Genomic DNA, 23,614 nt, shown 5'->3' on the forward strand with positions numbered 1-23,614 from the left:
GTACAAGTGATACCTACACGTTATCTATCGCTGTCATTGTGATTGTTCATTTACCGCATCCGGGATCATCATTATACATTTCAAGTAGGTATACGTGCACGTACAATATCGGTGGCGGATCCAGACCGAGATAAAAATGGGTGAGGGAGAGTTTTAAAATTAATAAAAAAAAAAAATTAAAAAAAATTTAGTTTAAGATAACGTGCACGCTACCCGGTTCGAACCATGGTTTAAATTATATATATATTTATTGTTTCAATGAGCTAAACATTTGGTTAAATTATAATATAATTTAAACCTGCATTCAGCTGCTGTTGCTTGGTGCATACTGTACACCGGCTTAAACTGGAGCTCCGGATTCAAACGGTTCTTTTTTTCTTTTTTTCGGAACTGAAGGGGATCATCCTCTCATTTCTTCACCATTATAACATATAGATATATTGGCCTGTTTTATCGAAACGCTGTGCATCGATGTACTTGTGAAACAAATGGAATGAATGTGGTGCATTTCCTCCTGCACACGAGTGTTTTACGTAAAATTTAATTTTAATACGTTTTTTCATAGATTTCGAGGGTTTCGCGTATAATTAAATTAAGAACTCGCATCTGTTTTTCTGACGCTTTCGAGTAGATAATTTATTTGGAAAACAATTCAAATCTACACCGGTGTACAAAAACATTTTAATCAACGTGCACACGCATAACGCACTATGATAATTGATTGTATGCATACGCGTACACAATATACATTTTAGAACGTAGAAAAAAAAGTTTTCAACATATTTTTCCCGTAATTTTTCATTCTGTTGCGCCCCACTACCTACGCAATATATCATAACTCGCCTGTAGCCATACGACGTGTAATCGGACCAATAACAATCGTCGTAATAATATGAATCGCTTCTTATTACGGATACAATCGGACGATAGTTCACTTGAACACTTGTAGCCCGTACATAAAAGTGCTGCTCTGAGCAAAGTGACAGCAGTTTGTTAGACCCTAATGCGCGTTACTCGATATATGTAAAAAGAAAAAAAACCATTAGCAATATTATATAATACTATCTATAAATGTTATGTTGAATAAAAAGGACCACAGCCCATAGAGCGCCCGTGGTGTTATTGTAAAGTGACAATTATTATTTTCGATACACTCACATTGTTTGTGAGCAAAAGGGTCGTTTTGCGTGTCTATCGTATACAAAATATATGAATATGAGGTAATGGTTTGCGTATGGGGTGCAACGGATGGGGCGGCAGTGGTGGATAATATTATTGAAATCGTCACATGCGAAACGGCAATTTCATTCATTATATAAACGTAATTAACGTGGACGATTTTGTGTGTTTGCCTCCGCCTCCCTTCCTCATTTCATCTCCAAGAGACCTTATTTTATATATCATTCTGTACAAAAATGGAGTTATTGATTTCCGTTGTATTTTTAATCTCACACAGCGTGGTAAACAAGCCCCGAAATGCAATCACGATGTATATTTTCAAAAACAAGGATTATACTTTTTTCCACTCTTTTTCGACCCCGTTAACCCCGTTAAATGCAAAAATCATTTTTTTTCGTTTCTTTTTTATCGAAATACACCTGCCTTTTAAATATTCATCACTCCCTTAACTAATATATTATTTACAAACAATTTTATAGCTCCCAAATAGTAATGGACGTGAAGTTTGTGAAGTAAAGACAATTTTTTTAGGGGCATTTGGGAGCAATAAAAATATAGAGAAGTATACGTGTATATATATAGCCAAATTACAAGATTGCTTTAGTTGGTAAAATTCTATTTTATAGCACAAACGTCTACATGATGTCCGTTCATTGCTTGTATACTTATAGATAAAAGAAAAAATATACTAATACTGCAACAATATCAATTAACATTATTATATTTTTCATTTTTTTTTATTTTTTTAATGGCTATTATTTTTTGTAATATGAAATGCATATTTTAAAACAATTTTAAACACTTTTTTTCTTTTTTGATTCGTGTAACATTTTACTCGTCAGTTTTTAAAGAAGTTGTAGTCTTTTATCACTCTTTATATTTATTTTTTACCTATACTTAGTATTTATATGGTGACTGAAATAAGGCCTAAATATTTTTATAACCTATAAAATGTTTTATGATTTTAAAATGTATTTTATACTTAGAAAACTAAAGTATGGCGCACCATAGTATTAATATGTAAAGAAAAAAATATGCCACAAGTGATCAAACTTTATAGTGTAGCTACATCTCTTTAAATTAATTAATTAGTTAACAAAATAAGTCAAATATTTTTATGTGCATTATTAGCATGATGACATCACCATTGTATTTATATAATAATATAATAATAACAATAATTCAATAAAATTACTTAAAATAATGTAGTGCTTACATGTAATTTCATAATATCAAATACATAAATTGTTTAGATACTATACTATATTATTATTCTAATAAGCTACATATAATCACCATATACACAAAATGCTATATTTTCATTTTATTATGTATACTTATCGAAATAAGTCTGTTATTTCGTTTGACGAATTAAAAATATAAACTTAAGTATAGTATTAAATTAGAATAAAATAAAATTTTGCTGATAAATTATTCTAATGACTAATTTTAAACGTAACAATAAATGATAAAATATTATCATGAATAAAAATTAAAATATTACGTACCAATAAAATGATATATTCGTAAAACATTACCATTTATGTAACCTAACTATACATGTGGTAATACTATGAATGTTTAATTGAAATAAATTTATCAATCATTTGTTACTGAAATTTTATCAAGTAAATATTTGCATTATCGGAATAATAAATCAATGCATTGTTCTCAAGCTGATACTGTCAACATTATTTCAGTGATACGTCTAGGCGATATGAGTTGTGTATACACCGTATGTCTTATTGAATTGTTGTTTATATATTTGAAAAATCAAATATGTTATTATTTACGTACGTCTACAGTATGTGACTAGAGGATAATTATTTTAATTAGATATAATTTGCATAATAAAACATATAATGTTATCAAATGACCTATATGTTTAGAATTATTATTGATTAAGTATAAAATTAATTTTTAATATAGTTAGTTCTTCATGGTAATTCATTGCATAGAAATATCCATGTAGTATTGTGCTAAGTATAACTATTTTTATTAATTTTTAGTTTTCAATTGATTAATGTTCTATTTCGCATTTTTAGAGAATAATTACAATAATTTGAAACCGGAATATGTAAGCTATAATATTCGGTAAGTACAACTGTACTTTTTTAACTATCACTATAGCACTATTACTCATATGAAGTTAGCGTATCTTATTCTAATCAAATATATAATAATTGGTTTAAAATTGAAAAAATGGTTGACGTAACATATTAGAAGCTATAAAACCGTGATAGAACATACATGTTTTTAAGAATCTATTTAAAATAGTATTAACGCGAAATGTATTAATGACAATAGTTAAGCACAAACGTAACTATAGTAATTTTATATGTTGTATATCCTAACTTTAGTTCTACCTAAAGTGTTTTTAGCTCAATGCTCAATGAATAGGATGTTATTATCGTTATAATGGAGCATGAACACTGTGCTGTGCTGAAGTTGCAAAACGTTAGCGAAATTATGGTAAATTTGGGTTACACAAATACACTCTAGAGATATTTAAATATACTTATATTAAATTTTAAAATTAATTTAAATCATCTAAAAAAACGGTTACTTATTCATTCTACAAGAAAAACAAATTGATTTATTTATACTTGGTGAAATGCTGCATAAAGAAAATTAACCTTTTAAATTTTTTCTGTGGTGTTCAATTATATTATCATGCCAATTATTTGGTTACAATATATTATAATAATGTTAATATTAGTTAACTAAATTATAATGCTATAAATGAATACAATATGAACACAATACATCTATTATCGAAAATTATTGATTCCTTTTTTTATTATATAATTGAGGCTATATAAATAAAATTTTCAAATATTTTTATTTAATTTCTATGAAGCCATATAATACTTTACGGTGTTTTTGACGCAAACCAAATTAATTAGTTTTAGCGATTATCAGTTTCTGTATGTATAAGCACTCTTCCCTAATCTTGGATTACAAAGGAGATTAGAGAAAAAACTAAAAAAAAAAATAACAATAATATTTATAATCTTTGTGAATATTATTATTAAGTTTTAATCGAAAATTCAACCTTTGTTTATTTTTAATTAAATATCGAATAAATATTTTAGCGATTTAGGTTTATTGGTACCAACGGTTGTCCAAACGTGTTCGGTAAACTTAATAGGATATGCATCATAATTTGAGTTCGTACTCGTATCTTCCGCTTTCAATGGTGCGGTTACCACCATCGTCTTTAAATGTAATCATGAGAGATCAAAAGTTATTTGCACTGTTATTGCTAGGTCCCCGATGTTATTGTAATAAAAAATGATTAAAATTGCCTTATCTTATAAAAAAAACAAAATAAGAAACTTTATTTAGGTATAACTATATCGTTAAAATTGTATTAATGAATCAATAACAAAAGATTAAATAAATGTATTAAAGTAAAAAATATTTTTATTTAATTTAAAACTTTTGGACGAATTTTAAGCTGATACATTTTTTGTATTAATATTATATTAGAATGTAGAAATAACGCAATTTTTCAGGTAGTAAATAATTTAAAAAAATATGTCATATTGCATAGACATTTTATAATGATTTCAAAACATTTATTCTAAAAGAAATGAACAAAGCATAAAGTTACATTATAAATGTGGAAAATCGTCGAAATAAGAAAAGTTCTAAAAATTTTTAAAAAAAAAAGGCATTTAAATTGAACTCCTGTGAAACTAATATTTAATAAAGCTAATGAAACGTGTAGAAAATAAACTGTAAAAACCAAAACATTTGAACCCTAATTATAAGGTTTAATCCATGTGTTTTTGAATTAGTTTTGAATTAAATATATAGATATATATATATATAAATTAAATATGCATACGACCTGGGCCAACACGAACACAAACCAGGGGGGTGATTAAAAGGTTATAACCCTGCCCCCGAAATTGTCTATTTTGTAAGAAATACAATAATTTTAAGACATAGGTATAATATTATATCATGTCATAATTAAACAATTTTCATAGTTTAAATAAATTAAGATCTAACAAATTTTATATTTTAATTTATGTTGAATGGACTTATTAAAATTAAAAATTTGGTACTTAATTAAATGAAATTAAGAAATTTAAAATTTAAAATTCGCTAAAATATTTTTCTGGCTATGCCTCTGCAATTTAAATTTGTTATGAATAAATAAATACTATTATAAATAATTAACAAATTTATTGATTTACGAATCGCGAATTGTATTGATAACTTATAGTATTATTTGAGCAATTTAATTGTTTTAATAATAAAAAATAATAATGCTCTATCAATAACAATAACAATAATAATAATAATAATAATAATAATAATAATAACTATAATAAAGTTAATAAGACAAGTATTTCAGAATTTTTAATTAAATTTACGTTACCATTTTGAGTATCTACTACATTATACTAAATGTAAATACATTATCATATAAAATAATCAACCTAGTCTCTGTTGAAGTAAAATTAGTTTTATTATCCTTAAAGTTCATGGATACACGTAATCAGGTCAGTACCATAACATTTTTAGAAGTACCGCAACACCATTATGATTCTATATAATCACTGGTCGAATACTCAACTGATTGGCCCTTGAAACACGCCTGGTGAGCAATAATGTTGTGTAACACTTGAAAATCGCTAAAAATGTCGTTTTTTATTCAATGACAATAATGACGTAAATTTCAATACTGCGAAGCATAACGTTATCTTGTTCATTTCATCGCAGGATGAATAGTTGCAAACTTATTATCTCTGTAAAACTGTGAAAATAATTAGTTTCAGTTCAACAAAGAATTTATGTACAAAATTATAAATATTAGTATGTTTTGCTCGACTTCGATCATTGGTTAATGCTAGATACTACTATACACTATGCACTATGTATGGTTAACGAACAGTTTAAAAACAAGAGAACACTGGTTGGCAAATTAAACGGGAGAAAGAGATAGGGGTCGCTCTTGGCAGACAAAATCAGGAATGATCTAATAAAATATACCCAAGGAACAATAATAGAAAATAGGCAGAGAGACAGATACAGGTGAAGCAATGTAAAGTTGAGGCAACGAAAGTTTTTCATCTGTATAAACTACTAAAAATAAATTGTCTAACTATACTGTTCGTTGATCGCAGTGTGTTTATGCTGAAAATCTTAATTTTATCTTGGGTTTTTTCTAAAAACATTCAATGTATTTTAGTGTACACGATTTACGCAAGAAAAAGCTGAGCACATCGATAATGATAAAAAAATAAAATAAAAAGAAACTAATATAATTTATGATCAAAAATACGGTGCTATTATATGGTTTTAAGTTATATTCGACATGTTTGCAAGCATCTAATTGTTGGAGCTGCAAATGAAACAGAGTATACAATAATTGAACACTACATATATTATATAAATAATAAAATGTATTGTTAATAATAATTAACCTGTGTTATTAACCTCACTCATCTACCACTGTTTACTTGCTTCGTCAACTCGTTTATCACTGTATTTTCATACTTATTATTTAATTATTTTCCATGAAATTCATCTATTTGAAATATATTTGTACTAGGATTGAGAATATAATATATATGTATATAAAAAGTTATTTTTTAAATATATAAATAAACAAATAGGTATTATATTATATAAATAATTTTTTTTCAAACTTAAGCCACTGCAGTATTTACTGGTTTTCTATTTAATACATGATAATCATAGAAATGTATATGTATTACGGTGGTCGTTATTTATATAAATTAAATTTTTTTTTTTAATACATATTATTCCGTACCCCGTAGATTTTTTATGTTACATGTGGAAATAATTTTGATAACATTTTGAAGATGTGAATCAACCTCTTCTGGTGCCGATTCAGGATTGAAATATGACAATTAAGAGTAGTTTTATTGTTTTTTTTAATTTTATTCAAAAACTATAGCAATTAGCATAAAAGTGTATTATAACTTATTGTATTTGTATTTATCTAACCTAATGACCAGTGAGACGTATTTATTACCGTTCTTTTTATGCATGTTATTATAGTCAACATCGCAGTTGTTAAACATTTTTTCTACATAGACCGCACCGATATCGCTTATCGACGTTATAATATAAATACAGCTTACAAATATATTCGTTTTGAATATCCATACTCAATCGAGTTGCAATCACATAATTTGTCTTAGTTATCTTTTTGAAACTTTGCACTTTTATGTTGTATAAACAATTCATTTTCATATTTTTAAAACATTTAATTTTTAAATTACAATTTAATATAGGTAGCAATATAATAATTGATATTTTATAAAAAAGAAGCAATGTGAGCAAACTGGGTTTTTTTTTACAAGAACTGTTAATTAATTTAGCAAACTTGTCTTCTACTAAAAATAATAATCAGCATGATCTGTATAAATCATCATTATTGAAGTACATTTGATCACTTGCGATGTATACTACCTATGCATTATTATTATCAAAATAATTACACAATAAATAATTAGGTATATAAAATGTAATTGTTATACTAACACAATATGTGCATTGATACGAGTACATTCGCAATATTTTAGTTTTTTAAACTACTGAAAATGTGTTGAATGAGTTATTTGTAGATTTAATTAATGGCTTCAACCCCCCCCCCCCAGGGCCAAAAAAAAAAGAAAAGAAAATTGTGTTATTATTGATGACATGTAATATATTCGTAGTTTCATTATTACGTTTTGAACTTAAAATATACAACTATTAACAATTTTTTAACAATTATTTAACAAAATTTACAACTATAAAAATATTATAATAATTAAAAAATTATATTGATAGGTGTTTAAAAAGTTTTGTTAACTATGCAGTTTTTATATTCCAATAGCTATTAATTTACTGTAATGTAAAAGTAAACTGTAAATTGGTAAAAATTTGTATAAAATAATATCTGTTTATAGTAGTTATTTATCTTATTTATCTGTGCAACGAAAAAAAAAGATAACAATTATTTTTTTTAAACCCCTCCAGAGCAAGATCGAATGTATGCCACTGGATATATGTATATATATATCAAACTAAATACCTATAGCTGTTGTATATTATACTTCACTACATATTTATGTAGTACATTTATTTAAGTAGTTTAAGTAGATATGTTGCATATATACTCAAATAATCAATGGACTCATTGTTAAATAAATGTTATATTATTCTAAAATATTATAACAACCTTACCTGAATTTTAAAAAAATTTATTTTTATTATTAAATAATTGTGTGTTTGTAAAGTGTAGTTTATTTTAGACTGGGACTAGGGGGCCCTCCAAATTTATGTAAGCCTTGGGGCCCGTGTGCACGACAGAATCTGCACACCCGGTTTTTGCAGAACTGGTAAAGAGGCTAGCGAATGCCTAGGTACCGACCCGATTCCATTGAGTTTTCATTTTGAATGCGATACAAAACGAAAATCGTTGTTACACGCCCTTTATATGTTGATGGATTTTTAATCAGCAAGATTGTGTTTTGTAAAACGTACACCGATCGAGTTGGTTCTCGGGATAAACTGCAGTTGATATTATCGGAGAATAATGATTCGGTTTTCGAAAAAGAAAAGATGCGGTATAGTAATGTTTATTGTGAATAAACGAGAAAAGAAAAAAAAGTAAATATATATATATACGTACACACACGGTGAAGCAATATCGGATACGTGTAACTGTATAGTGTCATAGAGTTTTTAAACGTAATACGTTTGGAAAGTTTTCGACTTCATCTTGGATACGAGCGCGTGTCGCGTTAAAAAACGATCAACCCGTGAACGAGCGTGTGCAATGTCACAACCGATGGTAATGTATACGTATACGCAAACGTATATTATTTGTTTATGATAAAAATAACGACCGGTATATCTGGTCGTGTTAAAACCAAAGACGTACGAGTATGCACGGAAGAGGGTTCGGCATTTATATTGTTTGTTCGTTTGTTGTTTTTTTTTCTCTCGAAATATTGTTTGGACGAGATAAAAAAATATATACACAAAGATCTATACATATATATATATATATATATATATATATATATATATATATATATATAGTTATACGGCTGAGCGTAGAGGCGCATGTGTTCACCTCCGGGGTGACATAGGATTTACGGGGCAGGAAGTGTTCGTTTTTTCGAGATCCCTGGCGGAAATTGATAAAAACATATCGCAAACAACGGAGACGGTCGCGCGCGTACGTATTGCGTGCGCGGTTGGCAGTGCCGGACGTAAAGACTTTTTGAATTCGCGCGCGTCAACTTAATCCCGACCGAATTTCAACCCCGTTGGAACAACCAAAAGATCAGGCGCTGCACGCAGGTACTGTCGCGACGGTTCGCGAATTCGGTCGGCTGATCCGACGTGACATTTTTGGTTCGCTAACCCGTTCTTCGTTTGGTAACTGCGAACAATGTGAAGGCAAGGTTTATTCTAAGGATTTTTATCTAATGCTCGAACATATTAAAAAGTTTGTTTTATGAAATTTATTTGGATTATAATACTTACCCCCTCCCCAAATGAATTGTAAATCGTAATTTTAGAATTTTGACCATCGCGTGGTAAAATATTAAAAAAGAAAATACGGATCTTTTCCATTATACTTATAACACTATTTAAATTTAAATTTCATAAATTAATCAATCATTGAAGTGGCAATGATTGTAAACCTATATAATTATTACTTATTAGGTACTAGGTTGGCAGTGTTGTATATAGATAACCAAAATATTATCTAGATAAGATAACGGATAATACATTACAATTTCATCTAGATAAGATAATAGATAACTGTTTAAAAATTTATCTGGATAATAGATAAAAGATAATTTCATTTATCTAGATAAAAACATAATTTTAAACAGTTTCATTATTCAGAACTTACATTTGTAAAATGGTTATTTTTCTATAAATAAAAAAATAAATTATTAATTTTGATTTAATTGGTTTAAAATAATCTTAATTAATTTTGCTAATTTAGACAGAAAACAGTACATAGACCTATTTTTATTTTTTATTACCCAAACTTTTAAACATAAATATTTTAAAATATTATAAATAAACTATTATTATTTATTTTTATTTTATGTTATTAATCAGTTTACAGATCAAATTAATTTATTATAATTTAAATAATGTATAATTAAAAATGTGCCTAGTTTTATGACTTGTATGATTAAAACATATAGGTACTAAAGTATTTATAGGATAGATTTACATGCATTAAAATGCAAATAAATATATAGTATATATATATAACTAATACAACATTTTACAAATTAATTTTATTAGATTTAATACACAACAACATTTGAAATGAAATGTATTATCACTTAAATGGTTCCTTCTTGGTGTTAATATTTGACTTCCGCTGGCAAACAAGCGCTCGACAGGTGTAGATGAAGGAAATTATATTTATGAAACTCAAGTTTGATTAAATATATCATAATTTTAAAACTATTCCATATAAATCAGTATATTTATTTTAACCGTATGTATTTACCAATAACTAATAAGTGATTACTGTTACCTTGTTGCTATTCTCAGTATGAACTAACACGATTTAAGATCTATATACACTAATACTATATAGCCGTGGCCACTATTCAGTGGTTACCTGTTGGTTTTATTATTATTTATTACTTTAATCTAAGTTTATAGATTGTTATTTATGGAACGTTCCAGCCAATGATTGACGTTTTATGTCCATGTGTTCTCATAATTATTGTCTATATTATTATTATATGTATAATATTAGCTATTAGGTATACGTAATGATGTGCTATGAGTAAATACCCGACGGTTAGGTAAATATTTTGGGTATTTACCGAGTATTTACCCACTATAATATTTATATACCAAAAATTTAGGTAAATATTTTTTTTTTAATCTGGTCAAACTGTATACTTCTATTTTTATTACTGATAGGTATCGTTATCATATAACTGATACTACAACCATTGATTATAGAATAGATATATTCTATAATAAATGCTACAACTTATACTACTAGTTACTGATCAATTCAAGTTCTTTTGTCTAATTTAATTTAGTTTAGTAATATTTTATTTTAGTCATAGGTCGGGTAAAAGATCCTGTATGGAAGCATTACCATCGCGGTGAAGACAATAAAAGTGTGCCATGCAATTTCTATGATAAAATATTCAAATTGGCCAAAGTGAATAAAATTAACAAAAACTTCATAAATATAATTTATTTACTCTAATCATCAGTCTTGGAAAAACATGAAAAGTCAGGAAACAATCATAAAAAAAGTATTGTAATATCCATGTATTAGTTTTAGCATTAAAAATAAATGTATCTAATTTATCGGGTTAATTTGCCCATTACTAGGTATACGTATATTAAATTCCGGGCGTAAGAATTGGGCAGCGGGTATTGCTTAGTCGTCGATTATACAGAAAAAAAATTTATCCGTTATAACATTGAATGGTATTATTTGAAATACGTTCATTTTTGTATGTTTTCTGTATAAATAATTATATAATACATTTTCTTTGTTTAAATAATATGTATATTTAACATTTAAAACGTACATAAGGTAATATAATACCTATCACAGACTACTATGTGTTTATTATTCCTCGTTTCACTTCCCACAAAAAAAAAAATTATCTTCTTCAAAATGATCTAGATAATTTATCTTAGCAACCATTTTAAGTAAAAATATAGATAAAAAGATCCTTCAAATTATTATTATCTAGATAAGATAAAAAGATTAATGATTTTATCTAGATAAATCATTTAGATAGAATTATCTAGATAATGCACAAAACTGTAGGTTTGGTTCATAAATTACACACATTTCAAATACTCGGTAGAAATTTAATTATTTAATAAGGACAATTATAATTTTGTAAAGTGCCCATATTCACTAAGTCATCTGTCTTGTTGATCTTTTCTACTTCCAATTTTGGATCGTGCTGCCCGTTAGAATAAGACCTGTTGATAACGACACAAACTGTTTGGTTGCTGTTGACGAGGTCATACGGAAACTTGTACGGCCACGTGTGCGCGCGCCGTAGAGTACATGCATTGTTCCGCTGTTAAGGACGGTATCGGATTTCGCGGGATCGCGTTACCGATGTACGTTCCGCTGGTCGCATAGACGAATTCAAGATCTCATTGCAACAACTGGGCATGTCCACTTTTTTCGAAAATCAGCTTTTGATTGTTCTCAATGCGACGTATCATCACGGTTAATACTGTCCAAAAACGAGGTATGTTCAATCGTTATTTACGGAGATAACGTGCAGACGGATTTTCCTCGTTTAATATATTTTGATCAAGAGCAAGGAAAATCCGGACTTAATTTAAAACCTAAAATTTTATAAACAAGTTAATATTTTATTTTATGATAAAAAAATGTATGCAAGTCCATGCGAAATAATGAACATGAACATTATTACATCTCGTGTTGTTAAAATCTGTGAGAAGCATTATTCATTATTTAAATATTATTGGTGTTGACAGTCACTTATACTGGTTATTGGTTTTAAGACATTAATTTTTTTTAAGAAAATACATTTATGTTTTATGAGCAAAACCTCAGACAAGTCCATACATTTCAAACGTCAAGAATATATATGCACAACTAAAGTCATATATTTAGAAATAATAATACAACAATAATGGGTGTGTTACACTCAATATAATTTTTTTTTTTTTTTAAATTTTCTATAGGCTAAGATAATTTTTTTTTCTCCTGACAATTATCGAAAAGCGGACTTGCCCTATTGTTGCAGTGAAGCCTTCAATTATTCGTAGTAACGCTCCCGCGAGCCGACTGTCGGTACGAACGAAGAACGATCCGAGGAGTATAGAAGCGATGACCGAAAAACGATTCGTTTTACCACCTGCGCGCAACATCATACGGAGGTACACATCGCTCGGCGTACTTTATTTCGTCGTCCATTGGCACGTGCGAATCGCAAATGAATAATTTCTGTGCGCTATTGCGAACAGATCGACTGCCTTGTCGAATCTTCGTCATCTTCGTCAGTCATTGATCATACCGTAATTCAGCGTCAAAGAATACCGAATTCGTTCACCGCGTGCGTGTGTTTTTACTCGAAAACGGGTAAAACAACTGTGCTACTATCAAAATCGGATGCCCACGAATTATTAAGTCAAAAGTTAAATGCATTTAACATGGGGTTACATTAACTTATTGTTTTCTTCCGCTAAATTAATGAACTTAAATATTTTTTTGATTTTTTTTTTTTTTTTGCAAAACAAACTTATAATTAACGTATTTTGTTTTTTCGATACTCCCAATCAAGTAGATTTTGAATTTTCATTACCAAAAATGTTGAAAATTACCAGAATGAAGAGAAAAAATATTAATTAATGATGACGAAGAATTGTGTATTGATGTCGAGTGAAAAAACAAAATTGTTCCTTTTTTTTTTTGTTTTCCATCTGTTCTTATTAAACGCAGTTAACTTGAGTAAACGGTATTTGAAACTTAAATTATATAATTAATATACGTGAATACATTTTATTGTTAAACTAATCAAAATTAAAATTATTGTTAATTTTCCCAACGTCAATTTCTATTACAACAATTAATGTTATGATGTTGATGGTTATTAGTTATTGTTATTATTTCATAGGTAGCTGTTATTTTAGTGTTTGTAATGTATGTCTAAAATTTGGGATTTTAAAAACGAACATATTTTGAGCAATTCACTGAACTTTACCGTACAAAATTATTTACCATGTTTCTCATAATTTTGGTTCTACTTACTAACATTATATAGATTCCATAGAAGTTATTCAATAACGTTGAATTTTTTGTTTACAATTATTATTCCAGAATCTTGTAATTATACAATAAACTTACAATAGATGGGATGTATGTAAATATATTACACTCGCGTATTTTATACGTTTAACGGGTGTTTACAAACGCAAAATATTAACAAATTCAAATGATTCAACAAAAACATTTATGATGGTAGTTAAACCAAAACGAACCCAACATTTACATTTCTTATCTTTGTTTTTCATACGCATACTCTATAGTAGTTGGTTAACCTGGGTATTATAACTTGCACCGATAAATCTATCACTATGAGTAGGTACAAAATATACAAAATAATACAAATTTTAAACAGTGTATTTTACTTTTTCTTTATATAAAAACGTTTATGAGAAATTAATTATGTTTTAAATACTGTTTCTAAACTTTTAACTTACCAAGAAACCTAACCATTAAATTAAATATCAAACAATAATTATAAAACCACTGAAAATAAGACTTTAATTACATACTTAATATGACTTTATTAAATACTGATGACACTTAATATCTAGGTTAATATCAGCAACTGATGATTAAAATCATTATTATATTTTCTTAATTGTAATATGCTTATTATACTCGTATAGCAGCAAACCTCAAATATTGTTGGTAAACTCGTTCATATAGCTTCATAGAATTTATTAAGACATTTTAATCAATAGCTTAACACTATAAAAAAATGTATAAATCATTATCAAATATTAATTATTTAACCATGCAATTATTGCAAGTTATTCAAAGTTGTTTTGTTTGCATTCTCCGTACTTGGTCGTTAGGTCTGAAAAATATAATATTTTATTTTATGCCTGTAAATAGCTATATTCAAAACCATTAAATCTGCTCCTAAAATTATTGTATTTTCTCGAAACCGATTACGAGAACGTACATAACTTGTGTTATTCTATTGTCAGTAAATTAAATTAGGGATTCTTGCGTTAAATGATAGTGGTTTTTTTTCTGTATTACAATTGTTTTAAACCGAAACAATTTAAAGTACAGCTTACGACAGTATGATTATTATTCGCAAAAATTATAATTTTATAATTTCGTTATAAAAATAATCTCATACACAACAGTAAAAAAAAAAAAGGGTTGTTTCATAATTTAATTTATTGATAATTAATTTGCAGAGGATCATAAACATTCTATTTTGACATTTTAATTTCCTGTATAGTTGTATTTAGCACTATATTATTATTAATATCATTATCGTACAGTACAATTGGGTCTAATACGGTGAAGAACATACTTGTGAGTCTGTAAAACGCTTATTTAAGTGCTGATTTGTGTATCACCGTTAAGATATGCTGGTCGATAGACGTATAAGTCTCGGCGGAAATAGTTATTGTCGGAGTTACAAATTCATATTCACGGGGTGTCAAATGGACGGCAGACTCCGGGTTAAGTCTGTTCAAATGTTGGCATTAAGTCCAATTAGACATTGTACATTAACTACGTACCTTTGATAATATTTATACGTAAGCCTAGGAGCAAGCATTCCCGTTTTGGACTCCGAATCCCCCAGGAAAGTCCATTATCATTTCCCATGAGGGTTTCGGTGGTACGTTCGTCTATAATAATAACAACACGTTAATAAATAAATAATGTATTCGTATCTGAGACTGTTGGAGTACATTTTTTACATCCTTATTACAATCGGTATGTGATTAATTTTTTTTTATTTTTACTTTTTCTGCCGTATACGTTTGATTTCCTTTTGCATTATTCTCCTTCTTACGAATCGAAAATAGCAATATGATATAAATATGCATCGTTAACCGGACGAAGACTTGCGATGAGCTAAACTACGTAAGTACGTTGGTCGATCATGTCGCTCTGTGAACGGAGTTAACAGTGCATGTGAACTGGTAACGATGACGGGTTGCTGTTTGGAAATCGATAGGTTCGCTTAGAGCTCGTAGGGATGTGTTCCTTCGATATTTTTATCTTAACATTTTGTCATCAGACGCCGACCGCACACGCGCGTACAACCTGCGTATAAGAAAAGGTGTTTCCCCTCCGTTTGTCCGTCCGTTTGTCCAGACGGACATGCGACGAAGGGTCGTACATGACTTGAGCGCCGCCACTCGGCTGAACAACCCTTCGGCGTCCTTCTACCGGCCGAAGGGTCGCGCGCGCTCACACACACAGTGACGTCCCACACGCCGTTTCGCGATAACGTGTACCGACGCCGACCGACTCGCACGTCCGACCCGCACGACCGCGTATAGAAAACACGACCGACGGCACACACACACACGGTCGGACGTAACCGGTCGCCCTCCGTCGAAACAGCAAACAGTAGCGACGAACAGGTGCTCACCGCACGTCGTCCTGTAATCTCGTCCTCAGAGTGTTCCGAACACCTCTCTCGTATTACGTAAAAAAAAAAAAAAACGTTTCAGACAAACAACGCGGAGAAAGCGAACCGTCGCGGGAAGAGAACGATCGCGACGCCGACAACCCGTCCGTGGTCCACTGCCACTCGTCCAGTGACATACAACTCCATCGCGGAACGGTGGCCGACAACTGGTAACCGCGGTTGGAGTTGCGTACCGCTTCGCACCGATGGTTACCGCGTACCGCAGCACGCCGGCATAGTTTCAGGTGCCGATCATCTCAAATGATCCGACGACTTTACACCGCGTCCAAGTGAGCACCAAACGCAGTCTTAAGATTAATTCGACGCCACGAGTTTGAATTATGTATCATACAACGGTGGTGGTTGTAAAGGGGAACGAGGACCTCTACCCTCCCCTACCCATTGACCTAAGTTAGGTTTTGATGGTTCAATAGTTTTTATATTAGAAGTAATTTTTGTTTCCAAATTATATACAAGCTCAAAGGTTTTTTAAAACAACATAAAAACCATAACCAAAGTCTCACAAATAAATCCCCAAAAATTATCACTCCGTTTAAGAAAATGAGCTCCCACCAGAGAAAATTATATCCTATATCCGCCACTGTTGGATAATACGATGTACCGAAGAGTCGCGTATCGTATTTGAACGAACCTGCGAAACGAGTCTTGTACTCGCGTCGCGTAAAGACGCCGCGATCTGCTGAATTTATTTTTAAACCTTTTATGCGTAACAATTGCATCATCGCGGTCTTTTCGTCAAACCCGAATGGTTTTTGTCGGTCAATAGTCGTCCAACACGTGTCGCATTCTGTGGTGGCGAGAACATTGACAAATCGATCCTGTACTGTGATTCTCGCATGCAGTACGTTTTTTTTTCATTTGAAATTCACGTGGCTGTTCGACTGTTGTCGGTCCAATCAAATCAATTCTACTGTTAACCGATTTGACTTGTTAATTCTGTAAAAACCATTACTTATAAACGTAATATTATTGATGTTACATTACAATAAAATGTACTCCGCAAAAATAATTCATTTTCTCCGGTCGAACTGTATTTTGTGCACGGACAATTCGTAATGAGATAGTTTAAAACTTTCATTTCTCATTCTTGCTCGTTTTTCCTCTTCAAATTGCATAAATCGCGTTACATTTTTGTCGTAATACAAAAATACTACCGAATAAAAATGTTCGTGTTAGGTTAGTAATGTTACTATTACATCACGTTTATTTTCGATAAAAATAAATCGTTTTTTTCGTATACTCAAACGCGTGATTCAAAGTGACGCAAGATCTTTGAATTTGTTTTTATTATTATTCGCAAGCCGCCTCTGTTATGTTTTTTTTTAGTATCTCGTCGAGGCAGTTGTATATTTTCACAAACATACTGTAGTGCGTTCGACGCTTTTGGTTTCCGTGAATTTTAGATTTATCAATATGAAACATAGGGCTTTTTTCAATCATTTGTCTTTGATTGCATTTTCAACCATTCCGTATACCAATATGTAAAGATTCTTTTTATTTTGATAAGTATTTGCTTTTCTTCTTTTAACCAGACCAAATTTTGAATCGTTGTCACATCGAAAATCACCCATCAAATCGGTATTATTAAAAAATGTTGTAATTTTTTTTATCTTGGATACTTGATGAATCTTCATTCCAATTAACATTACTATCGTTGTTATGTAGAAAATTTTTTTTATAGAATATCATAATCATTCGATAGATATTCTCGTTACGTTCCATAGTTAAATTTGTCTAAGTTTGGATTCTAATATTATATTTGATCGTCCTTCAAATTATTTTTAATTTTTGTTAGATCATTTACGTTTTTCTACGTTTGGAATATTTTTTAATAAAAATTACAAAAAAACACTTAATTTTATCATAAAAAGAGTTTTTGTAAAGGTAATGATTAATTTCAAAAAATATTTTATCAAAAAACACACTTTTTTTTTGTTTTTGAACCAACAGCGCTGCGAGAATTGCTTTTGCATTCTTCCGCGATAAAAAATTCACTTAAGAGTCACAATAGTAACTGACCGCTAAAAACAGTCACTAACACAATCTCATTTGGTAACATCATTCGTAATCTCGTCAATTTATATTATGGAGATCAGGTGTCAGGTACTCAATGATGTACTCGGAATTTTTTTATTAATCTAAAAAACTAATCGTAAAAAAAATTGTACTTAGATGAATGTATTATTTATATATCTAGTTGTTGAATTAAATAATAATATTTTATCTAGATGAATTGAATTTTTTTCTAAGTATTTTAAAATTTTTAATCATAAAAACTTAACATCACATTTATAAATATTTTCGGTAAAAGTTGTTTTTAAATAAGAATTTAGGACTTGGTTTGATATAATATGCTTTAGTTAATATTACTTACTTCTTAATTGCTTTAACGCTGTACATAAATCTTTTGTGAAAAATTAGTGAGATAAATATTTTGCTAATGAAATAACTATTCTATATACTACAATAATAATTTAGCAATCAAAATGAAAAACATACTAAAATAGAAATTATTATTCTAGATTAAACCTATTCAGTTATATTTATCTTGATGGGTATATATTAGATGATAATTTCATAGTTTATCTATGAACAAAATAATAATGAGAAGTTTTTAGCTTGTTAATCCATCTAGAAAATTTAATTTAGGTACTATGCAACTCTGCGTATTATACATATATATTTTAAATTATAAGTTATAAATCAAATTCGACGAGTATCAATGAAATATTTTGATATTCGTCAGTCATCAACATTTTCTAATCACAATAATTAATATAGAGACATATAATCATTCGTATGATTTCATGTTCGTATATTCCAATGATTTTGATAGTTTCTGAAAATTCAATTTGTTTTGTATGAACACTCAAAATATATTAAAAATTACACATTTATTTTAATTGTTAGTACACCGAACTTCATTTACAACATTAAATCACGTTAAATTTCTTCCTAAATTCAATAATATTTGGCGCATTTTTTTTTTTTTATTCAACATTCCGCGTATCTACATTATTTTGGATTCCTTTAATACACTTCTTACTTAAATAGATAGTTATATCTATTTCTCGTATTTATTTTTAGTTTTGTTTAAACCATAAATTATCAGATATGTTTTATCTAATAAAGTAAACTCCACTTTGAAAATAATTTATTAATTCATTATTATTTATTTTTTCATAGCCATAGAAAGTTATATATTCATGATGCTGTGCTCATTCTTTCAATACCATTTCGCAGTTTATTATTCAGCTTAGCAATAAACAATAGTGCCTGAAATAACATCCTCGCACTAAAATTACAGTGGTTCAAATTAGCAATTATATTACCTCCTAAACTCTAATCCTAGTGCAATCAAGAATTCAAAACACTCGTTTATTGTTATTTATTAGAATTATATCCGTTCTCAGATTTTAGTAATTTATCTTGATTGTCCGAGTTTAGTCTGTTCAAATTTAAGAAGAGCAATGTTTCTGAGTAACAATTCTACCAAACTATTTTGCTATTAGCAATTAAGTGTCTTAATAATGAGTCTTTGGGCCTTGATTTTTTAATAAGCGTAACGTAAAAATTATATAAATGTAGCATATCACATTTCTTATAGATATTTTGAATCATTATAACATTATAACAAAATATATCGTCTATACTTAGTGTTGCTAATATATGACCGTTAAATTTAGTTTACAATGATTTTAACGAATTTTCTTCGTCGGGCAGTCGTCATTGGCATTGTTTATTGCACTCGCTTATAGTATTAGCTTGATTTACCAACGTGGTAATTTTTTTTTTTTTTTTGTTTAAAATTCGCATTATAACGTGTACCCATATAGATATTTTTTATATCGTGTTTCATAAAAATCGGTTAAGTTAGTAATGGCAAGGTGGAATCTACTAACTTATCGGCCCCGACCCTGAAAAGTGTGTGACAAATATGCCACTAGTTGCGGTTTACCATTATGACACGGATACGGACGAGCGCCGAAACTTTACGAGCCCGTCTCGTAGGTAGTAACCGAGTTAATGCAACTATATAAAATATCGATTTAACTTTAATCGCAATATTATTATTATTATTATTGTTATATATTATTTATACTTTGAATCGTACAATTGGATTAGGGTTTACAATCATGAGTAGGTAACGAATATAAATATTATCGTTGTTGCATTCTTTCGTAAACTGACTTTAAAATCATACTATTCTTTTGGCATACATGTTTCTGATTGAAAATTGAATGTTGGTTATATTAATAATATTATATTATTCACGACGAACATTAAATATATTTATACAATATCCGTCAACAACACGCACATTTGCATGGTCTGACAAAAGTTGTATATTATTATGGTATTATTTTTTCATATATGTAAAACTTTCATGAAAATTTCAATTAATAAACATACAAATATACAATACGCGGCAAAAAAGTTTTTTCTACATTAAAGCCAAAGGTGAATTATGGTATTCGAATTTAATTTTAAAGTAAAATATTTATAGTTTATAATTGAAAACATTGTTTTTAGAATAATTATATGCTCGTGGATTAGACAAATTTTGTTATTATAATATATGCAATTACATTGATTATTTCTAAAACTATACATTATAAGATCCTTATTAGACATTTAATATATATATATATATATATATATATATATATATATATAAACTAAAACATGTTTAAAAGATATGTAGATATATTATATAACAATAATTTATGTTTATAAGGTATTCTAGTATCGTGTTCACTTTTTTATAAACGATTTTAGTGCTAAAGCTAAACCTAAGGAAATTATTACTTGTTGTGTATAATGTTATATATGCTATGCATAATCAATAAATTTGTAAGTACTATGTTTAGAAAATTCAACTAGTAAATTCCATTATACTTCTTTGAAAAATTTGTAATTTAAATGATTTAAGATAAAGGGTTTATGCGAAATAAATAATTCTAAGAGAATGTATATATTTTCATTTTAGTTAGAGAAATAGCATGCGAGTTGGAAAACAAATTGTTCATTTTGCATGTTTATTATTTTTTTTTATGGTTGACTATATCAAACGTCGTATTACGTGTACCGTATGTCTTAAATATTCTTTTACACCCACCGTTACGATATAAAAAAAAAAAAACTTTATTATAAAACAGTATGAGATAAGCAAACAATATCATGTGTATAATGTAACCGTTTAACGTATATAACAACAAATTCTATGTTATGTACATAATATAATATATAATACAGTGAAATATTTATTATATTTGAAACATTTTTTATCCTAATCAAACATCATATCGCATTGAACTGATAAATCGCAAAATTATATATTCTTGTCCAGGTCCCAATATGTTTATTTTATAAGCCACACTAAGAAATTGCATATGAACGTTTGCAGCACAGCTAGATCTCCCTATTTTTCTCCTTCTAAAGTAAATATAATTATAAGCAATATCGTACCTTATGACGGTGGTTGCATTATATATTTTGTTCACCTCCGAGGTCATAGACTGTATGTATCCGAAACCTATACGATAGATCCCGGGGCGAATCCACAGTTAGAGAACTGTGGGTCAGGAGGCCATTTTAAAAGGCCTTTTATTATAGCTGAAATCTGATTATAAATGTATAATTTGTAACATAGATAACATAATATGATCATATAATAAGTGTTTTTAAATTTAGTTATAATTAGCATTGAAAACATTAAAACTTATTTTATTTTATGTAGGATCCCTTCTTACGTGGAGTCAGACATAGATACGTTTTACTGTACTATATAATTAAACCAGTAGCGTCATTAGTTGGGTGCTAGTTGAGGAGTTTGTCCCAGTGTAACAATAACTTCAACCTATAGTTGGCAAACTTAAAAAAAATAATATGTCATCAAGACGCTAAATCTGTCAACTAATGTTAACTTTGGGTCAGCTAACCTCCTGACCCCCCTCCTAGATCGGTTCCTGATTGGACCCTGACGTCGAACTCATACTGCTTCTGGAACGAGTGCTGCATCAGTATCTCAAGCAGGGATGAGAAGAATAAACGTGGTTGAAAATACAACAGGTTGTTCGTGGTTTTAGAAAAAAAAAAAATTCTAACTATCTTAAATGCTGCGTACGTCAATTGTCCCCCAAAAGTTCGAAAAGCTTATTACGCCGTACACCATTTTGTGTTCTACGTGCTATGATGTGTACAATGACTGTACGTGGTGCGGATGGCGGGTTGCTCCTTTGCCCGTTTTCCTGGACCCGAAACCGAAGGAAAAGCGTAGGGTTCGCGGCAAAAGTATCGCAAGTGACGATGCGACCGTGGCCGATAACCCCGCGAAAGTTGGCACGCGGGCGAATCCGGAACGACACTATTACCACTGCGGTCGAATTGTCTCGTTGTTGTCCGCGACGGAAGAACAGAAAACTTTCTCAACGCCCGGTGGTCGACCTCAATGGAATTTTAACTGCTTGCGTTTCGTCCGTCTCCGCGGCCGCCCCTTCTGGCCGAATCTCTGTTAGCCTTCGATTGTTCACCGCTGCCGTAACTTTACTCGCATCTTTGTGCAACATCACGCAACAATTCAATTGTTATTAATATCGTTATTATCATAATTGTTATTATTATTATTATTATTATTATTATTATTATATCACTATTATTATATTATGTATTATGAACTATACACGCTTAAACGTACCCGTTTGCGAGACGAAAGGGAAGGCGCTAAGAACTTCTTAACTGCGCCAAAATCGTAGGCGCTTACGTTACTATGCACGTCCATTACTTTGACTTTTGTGTAAAAATTTTTTCTGTGCATTATTGTTTGTCACCGTACGTGCCTGTTCGAAACGCACAATGTACTCCGGTACGTCGCTTCGTGTAGGCGATTCAGGTACGTATTTAGTGACAAATCGTTTTTCACCCCACACTATTTGTATTCGACTGTTTGGTGAGGGCAGAGTAATAAGAGAAAAAAATTAAAACCGTCAGCGGAAAAGGACGCGAAAATATTTGACGAATGAATGTATAAAATATATCTCTACGGAGTGGAACTTTGTGACGCGCGGGGAAATTATAACGCGTTCTTGGAACGGTGGAGATAATGAATATATGTTGAGGGCTGAGGGAGAGGAATTAATATGTTTATTAATTTCGTCGTTTTTCTCAGTTAATTGGTGCTTTTTCGATATTCGCCGCCGCCACCGCCG

General features: G+C 29.7%; 1 protein-coding gene across 3 annotated transcripts in view; it reads left to right on the forward strand.

Moving 5' to 3' along the window:
• The first annotated feature begins 3,141 nt into the window (after positions 1-3,141).
• LOC112683964 (discoidin domain-containing receptor 2-like) overlaps positions 3,142-23,614 on the forward strand; it is a 180,427-nt gene continuing 159,954 nt past the window's right edge. For 2 of the 3 annotated variants that reach the window (XM_025555240.1, XM_025555239.1), the window contains exon 1: positions 16,159-16,675. The gene's annotated coding sequence lies outside the window, so the exon portion shown is untranslated. Of the gene's footprint in view, positions 3,163-3,224; positions 3,274-16,158; positions 16,676-23,614 lie in introns of those variants that run through there. The other variant, XM_025555241.1, reaches the window with a different exon arrangement.

The sequence above is a fragment of the Sipha flava genome, unplaced genomic scaffold, assembly GCF_003268045.1.
Source record: "Sipha flava isolate LNK unplaced genomic scaffold, YSA_version1 238_pilon_pilon, whole genome shotgun sequence".
Lineage (NCBI taxonomy): Eukaryota > Metazoa > Arthropoda > Insecta > Hemiptera > Aphididae > Sipha > Sipha flava.